This window comes from Balaenoptera borealis, assembly GCF_965194805.1.
Source record: "Balaenoptera borealis genome assembly, chromosome: 5".
In the NCBI taxonomy this organism is placed as follows: domain Eukaryota; kingdom Metazoa; phylum Chordata; class Mammalia; order Artiodactyla; family Balaenopteridae; genus Balaenoptera; species Balaenoptera borealis.
In genome coordinates, this window is record NC_138862.1 from 86,585,864 (window position 1) to 86,598,466 (window position 12,603).

Consider the following 12,603-nt stretch of genomic DNA (forward strand, 5'->3'; position numbering starts at 1 on the left):
TCCTTCTCAAACTCTCCCAAAATATAGCAGAGGGAGGAACACTCCCAAACTCATTCTATGAGGCCACCATCGCCCTGATACCAAAACCAGACAAAGATGTCACAAAGAAAGAAAACTACAGGCCAGTATCTCTGATGAACATAGATGCAAAAATCCACAACAAAATACTAGCAAGCAGAATCCAACAACACATTAAAAGGATCATACACCATGATCAAGTGGGGTTTATCCCAGGAATGCAAGGATTCTTCAATATATGCAAATCAGTGTGCTACAGCATTTTAAAAAACTTAAGGGGAAAAACCATATGATCATCTCAATAGATGCAGAAAAAGCTTTCGACAAAATTCAACACCCATTGATGATAAAAACCCTCCAGGAAGTAGGCATAGAGGGAACTTACCTCAACATAATAAAGGCCATATATGACAAACCCACAGCCAACATCATTCTCAATGGTGAAAAACAAACCATTTCCTCTAAGATCAGGAACAAGACAAGGTTGCCCACTCTCACCACTGTTATTCAACATAGTTTTGGAAGTTTTAGCCACAGCAATCAGAGAAGAAAAAGAAATAAAAGGAATACAAATTGGAGAAGAAGAAATAAAGCTGTCACTGTTTGCAGATGACATGATACTATACATAGAGAATCCTAAAGATGCTACCAGAAAGCTACTAGAGCTAATCAATGAATTTGGTAAAGTAGCAGGATACAAAATTAATGCACAGAAATCTCTAGCATTCCTATACACTAATGATGAAAAACCTGAAAGAGAAATCAAGGAAACACTCCCATTTACCATTGCAACAAGAAGAATAAAATATCTAGGAATAAACCTACCTAAGGAGACAAAAGACCTGCATGCAGAAAACTCTAAGACACTGATGAAAGAAATTAAAGATGATACAAACAGATGGAGAGATATACCATGTTCTTGGATTGGAGGAATCAAGCTTATGAAAATGCCTATACTACCCAAAGCAATCTACGATTCAGTGCAGTCCCTATCAAACTACCGATGGCATTTTTCTCAGAACTAGAACAAAAAATTGCACAATTTGTATGGAAACACAAAAGACCCCAAATAGCCAAAGCAATCTTGAGAAAGAAAAACGGAGCTGGAGGAATCAGGCTCCTTGAATTTAGACTATACTACAAAGGTACCCTAATCAAGACACTATGGTACTGGCATAAAAACAGAAATATAGATCAATGGAACAGGATAGAAAGCCCAGAGATAAACCCATGCACACATGGTCCCCTTATTTTTGATAAAGGAAGCAAGAATACACAGTGGAGAAAAGACAGCCTCTCCAATAAGTGGTGCTGGGAAAACTGGACAGCTACATGTAAAAGAATGAAATTAGAACACTCCCTAACACCATACCCCAAAATAACCTCAAAATGGATTAAAGACCTAAATGTAAGGCCAGACATTTTAAAACTCTTAGAGGAAAACATATAACACTCTATGATATAAATCACAGCAAGATCCTTTTTGACCCACCTCCTAGAGAAATGGAAATAAAAACAAAGCTAAACAAATGGGACCTAATGAAACTTAAAAGCTTTTGCACAGCAAAGGAAACCATAAACAAGATGAAAAGACAACCATCAGAATGTGAGAAGATATTTGCAAATGAAGCAACTGACAAAGGATTAATCTGCAAAATATCCAAGCAGCTCATGCAGCTCAATATCAAAAAAACAAGCAACCCAATCCAAAAATGGGCAGAAGATCTAAATAGACATTTCTCCAAAGAAGACATACAAATAGCCAACAAACACATGAAAGAATGCTCAACATGGGACACCTAGAGGATGGTACACCGTCTGATCAGCAAGAGTTTGGAAAAGGCACCTCATCTCCTGATCTCCTGGTGGTCGGGTTCCCCCCTCCAGCCTCTTCCCTCACAATCTCCCCACTTGGGGAAGTCAGCACCTTCAACATCCTTTTTCGTACAGTTTGGAATTTGTCCGGAGGATGAAGTGGAAGGGGGCAACCAATGAGAGACAAGCCCTAGGTGTTTGGACAGGCACATGCCACTAATTTCCAATCAGGAAGAGGAATTGACCAAGGGCTCAGATTGCCCCCGTAACCAGAATAGGGCTTGCAGCAAACATGCTGTTTTGTGGCCAGTTCCCAAAAAAACAAGTTGAAAAATGGAGCTCGGGGCATTGCAATTCACAAACCTGCACCATTGTAAATGATACCTGTCGACGAAAAACGTCTTGAGGTATGTCATCGAAAAGGACTTGTAAGCAAGGCAGAATTGCAGGAAAGGGATTTCAAGAGGTAGATTGGACTCGCCATTAAAGCACATGAAAAGCGGCTGAACTTCGCCAATGACGCACAGGCAGGCAATGCAAATCAACACTACAAAAGGTATCACTTCCCACCAGTCAGAATGGCCATTCTCACAAAGAGTAAAAACCAGAAATGGAGGACAGGGCATGGAGGAAAGGGAGCCCTATTACGCTGTTGGTGGGAATGTAAATTGCCAATGGCCACTCTGGAGAAGTGTATTGTGTTTCCCCAAAAATCTAAAAAACAGAGCTACAGAGCATATGGCACTTCCACTCATGGGTGTATATATTGGGAAAACCAAAAATCGACAGGACACAGGCACCCCAACGTTTAGTGCTGCTCTGTTTACAAGAGCCTTGACTTGGATACAACCTAGATGTCCTTGGAAGGAAAAAGTGGATAAAGAAGATGTGGTATTTATGTACAATGGAATATTACTCAGCCATGAAATCAATGAAATCAGCCCAGTTGCAGCAACTTGGGTGGACTTAGGTACTATCATTCTAAGTGACATAAGTCAGACAGAAAAAGAGACTTATCATAAGATATCACTTATAGGTGGAATCTAAAAATGGCTACACATGCACTAAATTACAAAACAGAAATACAGTCACACCTTTAGGGCTTCCCTGGTGGCGCAGTTGTTAAGAATCCGCCAGCCAATGCAGGGGACACGGGTTCGAGCCCAGGTCCGGGAAGATCCCACATGCCACAGAGCAACTAAGCCCGTGTGCCTCAAGTACTGAGCCTTTGCTCTAGAGCTCGTGAGCCACAACTGCTGAGCCTGCGTGCCACAACTACTGAAGCCTGCATGCCTAGAGCTTGTGCTCTGCAACAAGAGAAGCCACCACAATGAGAAGCCCACGCAGCACAACGAAGAGTAGCCCCCTGCTCGCCGCAGCTAGAGAAAGCCCGTGCGCAGCAACAAAGACCCAACACAGCCAAAGATAAATAAATAAAATTATTTTAAAAAATGCATTTTATACAAGAAATATTGCTACTAAATGGATTAATAGCATGTCAATGCTGAAATTTTCTGGGCAATCTCATTATTTACAGCCTGTTTACCTATTTGTCTTTTTTCAAACATTGAGCTCATGTGTGAGACTTTTTGGCATGCTTGCCCATTTAAGTCGTATACCCTCCCAGTTTTCCTGAAACTCTGTCATAAGTGTTCATTTCACTTCCATGCAAGACCCATACTCACCTTGGGCATGTGACACACTTCTCGAAGGCTAGCCTGAACTTATCACATCTTCGGTCTTTGAGGGAACCATGAAAATTCTCTTAGGTCTTCATCACTTGGGCCTCTATTTGCCCTCTTCCAATGGATTATGTTTTATTCTCCCAAGGCCATGCAGTGAGCAAACACCAGTTCCCTATCCTGTCATTGACTGCAGACTCCTGTATTATTAAATTCTGAAACTTTTCAATTTTATTAGAAAAGAAGAGAACTTAATCCCTCCTTTGTTCTCTAGGAAATTGCTTTTCTTTTGTTCTCCAGGAAGTCATATTTAGTTCCCGTCTTCCTCTTCTCTTCCAGTAACTTCTCTTTTGTCCTGTTTTATGAATAAATCTTCTAGCTGATCTCTCTACATGAAGTATCTGAATTATAGTCATTACAGTAGTAATAAAATTTGACTATACAATCTAGTTTACATGCCTGTAGAAATTTGAGATGTTTTGATAGTATGATTTATGAATTATTAATTGATTTTTTTCCTGGTATAAATGATTAAATGGTGATCCTCTTCTCAGTTGGCACCTACATAGAAGGATATCCATTATATTAGGGATTGTCAATAATAGTATAAATGGAGAAAATCAAAAGCTTTGACTTGTATTACAGCTATGACTAATTAATTGGTACCAGACTAACCCTTAACGCAATAAAGAACTAAAAAAAAGAAAACTGGAAAACATATATGAAACAACTGTTTTCAGACATTGTACAGAAGGCAGTGCAAGACTACAGTGTCTGAGAGAAGGAAATCAAGCTAGATAAGCCCTACAATTGCCCAGTTTTCTGGCTGGAGGCACTTCCTAGACAGTGGTGCATAGAGGTGGAACCCAGACAAAGCATGGCGGCCTTGCTAAACTGAAGGGGCAAATATCAGAGTTAGAGAGGCTTAAGAAAGTTAATTTATGGGGCAGAGGGCCAAAAAGAAGGGAGCTAAGCAGGGAAAGAACTCCAGAAATTTGCATGGATGTCCCTTTGAGCATTTGAATATTAAGCCACACATACATGGGGTGAGACTCCGCAAGACCAGACAAATGACTACCAGGGAAGTAACAACTATAGGGAAGCTGTAAGCTGAAAATCCATCAGAGTTTCACAGGGTTGGGAGATGTTTGAATTCTGACCAATTAGGATGGAAAGGCCTGTTCACACTCAGGGAATTCAATAGAGATCCCCAAAGGGCTATACCATTAGTTTTACTCCTAAGAAGAAGGGCTAAAACCATCCCTAGAGTAAAATCTGTTCTAGACCCACCTTAATAAAGTTGAAATAGAAGCTGCAAAATGATCATGTTACTCTTCAGGTACAGGTATACCTCGGAGATATTGTGGATTCCATTCTAGACCACTGCACTAAAGTGAATATCACAATAAATTGAGTCACATGCATTTTGGGGCTTCCCAGTGCATGTAAAAGTTATGTTTATACTATACTGCAGTCTATTAAGTGTGCAATCTAAAAAAATCTTAAAAAACCACGTACATACCTTAATTTAAAAATGCTTTATTGCCGAAAAAATGCTTACCATCATCTGACAATGCAGAGTTGTAACAAACCACAGTATCTGTGAAGCACAATAAAGTGAAATGTAGTAAAACAGGTATGCCTGTAAATTAATTGCCTACCAGAACAAAACTCAGTTCCCTTTAATGAAACACAAAAATCACTCAACAATAAAATTCTTCATATTCAACATTCATCAAAAATTACTAGACATGTGGAGAATCATGAAAATGTGACCCATAGCCAGGTGAAAAAAATCCATCAATAGAAACAGACTAAGAAATGACAGAGATGATGGAATTAACAGACAAGGACGCTTAAAGCAGTTATTATAAATATATGTAAAGATTTATAATGGTAATGGAGATAGAGGCAAGAAAAGGGAGCTTTGTCATTTTCTATGTAAATGAAATGAATTCCCTTGGAATGAATTCTGGGGCAAGTATAGGGAGAGGAGAGAATGGTGGTAAATCTTTCTCCCTGTCTTCCTCCGATGGGTTTACTCTCTATGAATCACCCTTTCTTTCTGGGACTTTGGTAGGTTTGCTGAGGTTCACCACACTATGACAACTGGAGAGCAATGGAACAGAGAATTGTGAAGAGATGGTATGGCACAGCAAGTGCCTGCTGACAACCATAGAACCTTTGTGGTCCAAGAGGTATATGAAAAAACAGGGAATTTCTCTGTGTCCACAAGAAAGAAAGGGCCCAGAATATAGGTGAGAAAGAAAGACTCAGCAGACTTGCAGGAGGTTTACCAGTCTTTCAGCCTGGGTGAGAAGAATCCCAGGGAGATGGGAGAAGATAAGAAGAGGATGCTGCCACATCCCAATGGATTATCAACAACACAGTGGTGAAACATGATCTCCAAGGATACCAGTTTCCAAAAATGAGACCAATTAAAATACAAAGTGGATAACCTTTCTACCCAGATGTCATAGTGGCATATTTAAGTTCCCCAGCTCAACAACAACCAGGGTAGAGGAAGAGGACAAAGGGAAAGTAATCTTAAATAGGAATGAGTTTTCATTTTGGTATATCTTAGTTTGTTTTTTGTTAAGCAGGCTAAAAAAATGATTTCCTGCTCCCCAGTTGCTTTTCTAATCATCTAGCTTTAGATTTGTCACTGGATAATTTTAGAGATGTGCTCATTTCTGTAGAGGAATAAATGTGAAGCCAGCCTATAAACCTGTGAGAAGCTAATTTGCTTTGTGTAGGTAAGCAATTTAAAAACTAATGTGTAGGTACATTATTGAGAGGAAAGGTAAAAAGGCACAGTAGAAAGCTAAAAATAGATGATTTTCTGTATCATTTTCAAGATGTGATGATTAAGTACTTGAATTCTTCGCTTTGTCTTATCAGCAAATACACAGCTGCAATAAAAAAAAAAAACTCCATTTACCCTATAAATGTGATCTGAGAGAACTAAATACTGTGTCTACCTGGTTAAAGCTTTTCTTCCTTAAAACAGGATGATTTAAGGGGAATATACATCTAGGCTCAGCCTTAGTAGTCCCTTGCCACTCACATGGTTAAATTTACTGTGGATTGCAAGTTCATGTAGTGTCCCTGGCTAAAATATAGAAGCTCTACTAATATTACCTCATCATACTATAATTTCTCTGGGATATAGGCTTTCATTTCTTCAAGATTTGATTTTAAAATGTTACCTAGTTTTTAGGTCACTTGAACTTTGTTGGTTCTCAGTTTCTAAAATAATCCAGGCCTTTCCAGCTTTAAATTTCTGTGATAGTGTGATTTGTGTTTGAAAATAAAAATACTTCCTTTTCAAAGAAAAATACCCCAAAGTATAATTTTATCATTATTAACACCAAATTGGTACTTCCCTGGTGGCACAGTGGTTAAGAATCTGCCTGCCAGTGCAGGGGACACAGGTTCGAGCCCTGGTCCTGTTAGATCCCACATGCCGTGGAGCAACTAAGCCTGTGCGCCACAACTATTGAAGCCTACGTGCCTAGAACCTGTGCTCCACAACAAGAGAAGCCACCGCAGTGAGAAGCCCTTGCACCGCAATGAAGAGTAGCTCCTGCTTGCCGCAACTGGAGAAAGCCTGCACGCAGCAACGAAGACCCAACGCAGCCAAAAATAAACAAATAAATTAAAAAAAAAAACCAAACACCATATTGACTCATTAATTCATCCTCCTATGCCAATAGTTTGGAAAGAAGTGACACTAACAACTAAAAAAGAAATGGCTCCCTTTTTCTTCAAGAATTGGTGACCTAAAGAGAATGCTTATGTTGTGCACGCTGCTTATAGATCTAGAAAGCTAATATAAATGTTTAATAGCACAACAAATCAAATTATTGCAAGATGAGAAGTTTTATATACATACTTACATAGATAGCAGTATCTACATATATGTTCATATAAATATATATATATATATGAATAAGTGTGTCATGGATTTATTGGCATAAAATGTGGAAATTGGAAGAAAGGTGGAAGTTTTTACCATATTTTTCTAATGCTACGTGGTCAACCTAAACTGGTGGATTCATATATTCCTGAACATCATGATAATTAGAGCTGAGAAGTGAATTAGATTACCAAATAGGCCTCAGTGATCATTTGTTGTCTTTTGGCTGCCTAACATCCATTTTTCCTAATTTTGGTAACAGTACCCACTTTTTCCCCACCCTCTGTCCTTGGGCTTTGTGTGGCCTAAACAACTGAGTCTAAGAATAGGCATGTGATTCAGTACAGGCCAATCATCATGTTTCATTCCTCTGATTAAATTGATAGGTTTAGGAATGGGCAGGTGACTTGATTTAGTCCACTGAGAGTTAAGCCCAGGAACTCTGATTAAACTGTTGAAAGGGCCTTGTGTTTTTTACTTTATTATTTTTATTTTATTTTATTATTCTTTTACTATTTTTTCTGGACTTCAACCTGAAACTGCTATCAGATATCTTGCCACTTCGAATAAAGTCTACACATAAGAGAACAGAGCTGACAGATGGAAAGATGCTGAATCCCAATGACATCCTTTGAAATGTTGGGTGAAGCTGGGCCTGAAGATAGAGCTACCTCTATAGTTTTCAGATACTTAAGTCAATAAATACTCTTGATAGTAGGCTCGGCCCCTCCTCAGCTCTTACCCTCCTCTACCCGAGGAGGGGGGAGTCGAGGGGGTGGGGAAGAGTTCGTTGTTTGTTTACACGATGTGAGCGGAAAAAGAGACCAATAAAGTTTATTCTGGAAACAAAAGGAAAAAAACAGGGGTGACAGAGAAAGGAGACGGGGGCGGGGGCGTGTGGCTGGGGCTAGCGAGGAGAGGCAACGAGAAGGAGAAAGCGGCAGTTCCGGTGCCGCCGCTGCGGCCCTTGAGGTCTCGGGCTGCTGCCGCCGGGCCGCTGGGGCTGGGGCCGCCGGCGAGGCAGGGCTCGGGCCCGGCCGGGCAGCTCCGGAGCGGCGGGGGAGAGGGGCCGGGAGGCGGGGGCTGTGCCGCCCGCTCTCCTCTCCCTCGGCGCCGCCGCCGCCGCCGCCGCCGCCCGCGGGGCTGGGACCCGATGCGGTTAGAGCCGCGGAGCCTCGAGGAGCCCCAAGCATTTCTGCTTTGGGACAGCCACGCATCTAATTCCTTAAAGTACTTTTATATGTAAAACTTGTAAAGGATCAGAACAATGCCTCCAAGACCATCATCAGGTGAACTGTGGGGCATCCACTTGATGCCCCCAAGAATCCTAGTAGAATGTTTACTACCAAATGGGATGATAGTGACTTTAGAATGCCTCCGTGAGGCTACATTAATAACTATAAAGCATGAACTATTTAAAGAAGCGAGAAAATACCCTCTCCATCAACTTCTTCAAGATGAATCTTCTTACATTTTCGTAAGTGTTACCCAAGAAGCAGAAAGGGAAGAATTTTTTGATGAAACAAGACGGCTTTGTGACCTTCGGCTTTTTCAACCCTTTTTAAAAGTAATTGAACCAGTAGGCAACCGTGAAGAAAAGATCCTCAATCGAGAAATTGGTTTTGCTATCGGCATGCCAGTGTGTGAATTCGATATGGTTAAAGATCCAGAAGTACAGGACTTCCGAAGAAATATTCTCAATGTTTGTAAAGAAGCTGTGGATCTTAGGGATCTCAATTCACCGCATAGTAGAGCAATGTATGTCTATCCTCCAAATGTAGAATCTTCACCAGAACTGCCAAAGCACATATATAATAAATTGGATAAAGGGCAAATAATAGTGGTGATTTGGGTAATAGTTTCTCCAAATAATGACAAGCAGAAGTATACTCTGAAAATCAACCATGACTGTGTGCCAGAACAAGTAATTGCTGAAGCAATCAGGAAAAAAACTCGAAGTATGTTGCTATCATCTGAACAACTAAAACTCTGTGTTTTAGAATATCAGGGCAAGTATATTTTAAAAGTGTGTGGATGTGACGAATACTTCCTAGAAAAATATCCTCTGAGTCAGTATAAGTATATAAGAAGCTGTATAATGCTTGGGAGGATGCCCAATTTGATGCTAATGGCTAAAGAAAGCCTCTACTCTCAACTGCCAATGGACTGTTTTACAATGCCATCTTATTCCAGACGCATCTCCACAGCTACACCATATATGAATGGAGAAACATCTACAAAATCCCTTTGGGTTATAAATAGTGCACTTAGAATAAAAATTCTTTGTGCAACCTATGTAAATGTAAATATTTGAGACATTGACAAGATCTATGTTCGAACAGGTATCTACCATGGAGGAGAACCCTTATGTGATAATGTGAACACTCAAAGAGTACCTTGTTCCAATCCCAGGTGGAATGAATGGCTGAATTACGATATATACATTCCTGATCTTCCTCGTGCTGCTCGACTTTGCCTTTCTATTTGTTCTGTTAAAGGCCGAAAGGGTGCTAAAGAGGAACACTGTCCATTGGCCTGGGGAAATATAAACTTGTTTGATTACACAGATACTCTAGTATCTGGAAAAATGGCTTTGAATCTTTGGCCAGTACCTCATGGACTAGAAGATTTGCTGAACCCTATTGGTGTTACTGGATCAAATCCAAATAAAGAAACTCCATGTTTAGAGTTGGAGTTTGACTGGTTCAGCAGTGTGGTAAAGTTTCCAGATATGTCAGTGATTGAAGAGCATGCCAATTGGTCTGTATCCCGAGAAGCAGGATTTAGTTATTCCCATGCAGGACTGAGTAACAGACTAGCTAGAGATAATGAATTAAGAGAAAATGATAAAGAACAGCTCCGAGCAATTTGTACACGAGATCCTCTATCTGAAATCACTGAGCAAGAGAAAGATTTTCTGTGGAGCCACAGACACTATTGTGTAACTATCCCTGAAATTCTACCCAAATTGCTTCTGTCTGTTAAATGGAATTCTAGAGATGAAGTAGCTCAGATGTACTGCTTGGTAAAAGATTGGCCTCCAATCAAACCTGAACAGGCTATGGAGCTTCTGGACTGCAATTACCCAGATCCTATGGTTCGAGGTTTTGCTGTTCGATGCTTAGAAAAATATTTAACAGATGACAAACTTTCTCAGTACCTAATTCAGCTAGTACAGGTCCTAAAATATGAACAGTATTTGGATAACCTACTTGTGAGGTTTTTACTCAAAAAAGCATTGACTAATCAAAGGATTGGGCACTTTTTCTTTTGGCATTTAAAATCTGAGATGCACAATAAAACAGTTAGTCAGAGGTTTGGCCTGCTTTTGGAGTCCTATTGCCGTGCATGTGGGATGTATTTGAAGCACCTGAATAGGCAGGTTGAGGCTATGGAAAAGCTCATTAACTTAACTGACATTCTCAAACAAGAGAAGAAGGATGAAACACAAAAGGTACAGATGAAATTTTTAGTTGAGCAAATGCGGCGACCAGATTTCATGGATGCTCTACAGGGCTTTCTATCGCCTCTAAACCCTGCTCATCAGCTGGGAAATCTCAGGCTTGAAGAGTGTCGAATTATGTCCTTTGCAAAAAGGCCACTGTGGTTGAATTGGGAGAACCCAGACATCATGTCAGAATTACTCTTTCAGAACAATGAGATCATCTTTAAAAATGGGGATGATTTACGGCAAGATATGCTAACACTTCAGATTATTCGCATTATGGAAAATATCTGGCAAAATCAAGGTCTTGATCTTCGAATGTTACCTTATGGTTGTCTGTCCATTGGTGACTGTGTGGGACTTATTGAGGTGGTGAGAAATTCTCACACTATTATGCAAATTCAGTGTAAAGGAGGCCTGAAAGGTGCCCTGCAGTTCAACAGCCACACACTACATCAGTGGCTCAAAGACAAGAACAAGGGAGAAATATATGATGCAGCCATCGATCTATTTACACGTTCATGTGCTGGATATTGTGTTGCTACCTTCATTTTGGGAATTGGAGATCGTCACAATAGTAACATCATGGTTAAAGATGATGGACAACTGTTTCATATAGATTTTGGACACTTTTTGGATCACAAGAAGAAAAAATTTGGTTATAAACGAGAGCGTGTGCCATTTGTTTTGACACAAGATTTCTTAATAGTGATTAGTAAAGAAGCCCAAGAATGCACAAAGACAAGAGAATTTGAGAGGTTTCAGGAGATGTGTTACAAGGCTTATCTAGCTATTCGGCAGCATGCCAATCTCTTCATAAATCTTTTCTCAATGATGCTTGGCTCTGGAATGCCAGAACTACAATCTTTTGATGATATTGCATACATTCGAAAGACCCTAGCTTTAGATAAAACTGAGCAGGAGGCTTTGGAATATTTCATGAAACAAATGAATGATGCACACCATGGTGGCTGGACGACAAAAATGGATTGGATCTTCCACACAATTAAGCAGCATGCTTTGAACTGAAATGATTAAGAAACTGAGAGCTCAGTATCTGGATTCTATACTGCACTGTTAATAACTGTCAACAGGCAAAGACTGATTGCATAGGAATTGCACAATCCATGAACAGCATTAGAATTTACAACAGGAACAGAAATAAAATACTATATAATTTAAATAATGTAAACGCAAACAGGGTTCGATAGCACTAAACTAGTTCATTTCAAAATTAAGCTTTAGAATAATGCGCAATTTCATGTTATGCCTTAAGTCCAAAAAAGGTAAACTTTAAAGATTGTTTGTATCTTTTTTTAAAAAACAAAACAAAACAAAAAAAAACCCAAAATATATAGAAATGATGGAGAAGGAAAAAGAATGATGTTCTTTTTTTGTCTTGCAAATGTTTTATGTTTTGAAATGTGGACACAACAAAATCTATTATTGCATTAGGTCCAAGTAAACTGGAGTTTGATGTTAAATTACACTGAGATTGGAAAATAATGAAAATTTTTATTTTTCCATTGCTGTTCAACTTATAGTTTGAAGTGGGTTTTTGACTCCTTGTTTGATGAAGAAAAATGCTTGGGGTGTAAGGGACTCTTGAGATTTCATCACAGACTTTTCCTTTTTAATAAATCAAACCTTTTGATGAAAAAAATAAATAAATAAATAAATAAATAAATAAATACTCTTGTTTGCTTAGATAACCTTGAGTTAGA

The 12,603-nt window shown here is 39.5% G+C and overlaps 3 pseudogenes across 3 annotated transcripts in view; all 3 read left to right on the forward strand.

Moving 5' to 3' along the window:
• LOC309629766 (endothelial differentiation-related factor 1 pseudogene) overlaps positions 1-12,603 on the forward strand; it is a 424,633-nt pseudogene that overhangs the window by 9,886 nt on the left and 402,144 nt on the right. The gene's annotated exons all lie outside the window — the stretch shown is intronic.
• LOC309629724 (phosphatidylinositol 4,5-bisphosphate 3-kinase catalytic subunit alpha isoform pseudogene) lies at positions 8,702-12,570 on the forward strand (annotated as a pseudogene). Its single transcript has one exon. The product of its transcript is annotated as a phosphatidylinositol 4,5-bisphosphate 3-kinase catalytic subunit alpha isoform pseudogene (transcript).
• LOC309629685 (phosphatidylinositol 4,5-bisphosphate 3-kinase catalytic subunit alpha isoform pseudogene) lies at positions 10,022-12,570 on the forward strand (annotated as a pseudogene). The gene has a single exon. The product of its transcript is annotated as a phosphatidylinositol 4,5-bisphosphate 3-kinase catalytic subunit alpha isoform pseudogene (transcript).